The sequence below is a fragment of the Egretta garzetta genome, unplaced genomic scaffold, assembly GCF_000687185.1.
Source record: "Egretta garzetta isolate BGI_Z169 unplaced genomic scaffold, ASM68718v1 scaffold108, whole genome shotgun sequence".
Taxonomy (NCBI): domain Eukaryota; kingdom Metazoa; phylum Chordata; class Aves; order Pelecaniformes; family Ardeidae; genus Egretta; species Egretta garzetta.
Window position 1 is genome coordinate 5288007 of NW_009260614.1, and position 2146 is coordinate 5290152.

A 2146-nucleotide genomic window follows, 5' to 3' on the forward strand; every position below is an offset into this window, starting at 1 on the left:
GAGCCTGGAGATCTGACCTCTATTTCTGGTTCTACCTTTAGCTCTTTGCAGTCTTGAGCAAAGTCATGTGACCTCTGGTCTCCAGTCTCTCTGTTCATGAAATAGGAAGAATATTAGCTTCCTACAAATGTGTCTAATAATTTGCCAGAATCATGTCTTATCTAATCACCTGTGTTTAACATCTCCTAGGGTCTTGCAAAGTCAGTCAAGGCTGAAGCAGCAAATTTTGCATGCAAATGAATATAAAATGCTCTTGGACAGTTAAGACTTGAAGACTGCAAAGAGCTTCTGAAAGTGCTAACCCAAGCCAGAGAACAGGTTAGAAAGCCACTGGTGCCATTTAGTATTGTTAAATACTAATAAATGATCTATCTCAGCCTGTCACGAAAAGGAACTTAGTGTGTTTGGGACAAGAGGCTGAACCAAGCACACAGCCTGGAGCTGCAATAAACTGCCGGGGTGGGGGTCCAGCTGCACCCAGTGTGGCTGTGCACACACAGCTGAGGATGATCACTCAGATTAAAGAGCAGGGGAGCCTCACAGAACTGTCCAGTGTGTTGGGTGTGCTGCATGTCCTGACTGCTTTTCCAGAAGGGTGAATTTGAGGCAGCTTGTAGCCCTGCCAAGAGGGGAGGCCACAGAGTAAGCCTCCTTTTTTGTTATCCTGTCAGGCTGAACAGAGGTTTTCTGAGGGCTGACTCTGAGCAAAGTGGCTGAACATCCCAGGGTGAGTTGCTGGGAGCTGTATGTTTTCTTGGGGTGGGAGATGGGAAGAAATTCCCCTTGCTTAGGATGAGGGGAAGGGTGCTCAGGCTGTCCTGAGCCAGGGCTGGGGACAGAGGGCCCTGTTTTGTCCCAGCTCCAGGCATTGGGGGCTTTTTGTAAATACATAGTGGCTGTTTCTGCGTGGGCTTGGCAACTTAGTGCTGCTGGACCAGACCTTTTCGGCTCCCTTTAAGCCCAGTGAGTGCTGATCCATTGTCTGGGGCAGCCCCAGGGAGGTGCTGTGGTACAGACTGCACCCCTGCCTCTTTGTGTGATTTGTTCTAGTGATTAATGACAGTGGCTGCTTAAAAACCTGGTGCCTCACTTGCAGTCTAAACTTGTCTGGTTACAGGCTCCAGCCAGGGGCTATTTATCTCTGTGTGCAGGCTCTGGAGGTGGGCACCATGGGGGAAAGGGTAGGTGCTCACCTGCGGGTGGGGGGTGAACCTAGCCATTTTCCCTGTACCTTGTAGGAATCGTTTTCCAGCTGCAGAATCTCACAGGGATCGTGTTGCCCCTGAGGGGAAGAGGTCTCTCTGCCTTTGCAGAGCCCTGCAGGGAAGCCCCAGGCTCCAAGGATACCCCAGCAAGATTTGCTTTTGGTGGTAAATCAGGGCTGTCTTTGAATGGCTGCACAAACAGCGAAGGTGCAGAGGAGGTACTGTGAGCTTGCAAGATCTGAGGGTAAAAACTTTAGAAATACAGTTGTGTCATCTTAAAAATTAAATCCCTCCTAGTGGTGTTTGGTTCACTTGCTTGCCCAGTCAATGAGCTGCAACAGCCTAGGTTCCTCTGGAGCTGGGAAGGGGACACCGAAAGGCCAGCAAGCGGGGTCTGTGACGCTGTCAATGTACAAGGGCTTTCAACTCAAATTCAGCTGCCCTAGAGAGAGGGAGCCTTGCTGCTGGCTTCCTTCTTGGGGTACTGCCTTTGCAAAACACCTACGTCCTTCCATGAGTGCAAAAACGTTCCTCCTGTCTGTAGCTAGGGTTGACTGTGCAATTCTCCAAGCTCTGGGCCATCCTGGGTGCTTATGTGTGATGCCAAAATGAGCAGGATGCACATATCGAGGCAGAGATTACTTTTTTGCTGGTTACCTTGTGAATGATGCATCTTAAAAATTATTTATTTCCTACTTTATCTGTGTAACTCGTGCAGTGCAAGCATGGCAGCGGGCACCAGCTTTTGGGTGCCTGGGAATCGTTGCTGAAGCGCAGCGGCTTCCCCTTGAGCAGGCTCTCGGTGAATCAGGCAGACACGGGGCCCGGTGATCTGTGTCTGCAGTGTTTCGAGGTTTGGATCGGGGCTGGGGCTCCCTGTGTCCTCCCTGCCAGTGCCCGGACCTGCCTGCTGGCTGGGGTGCCGGACCCCGCAATTCCCC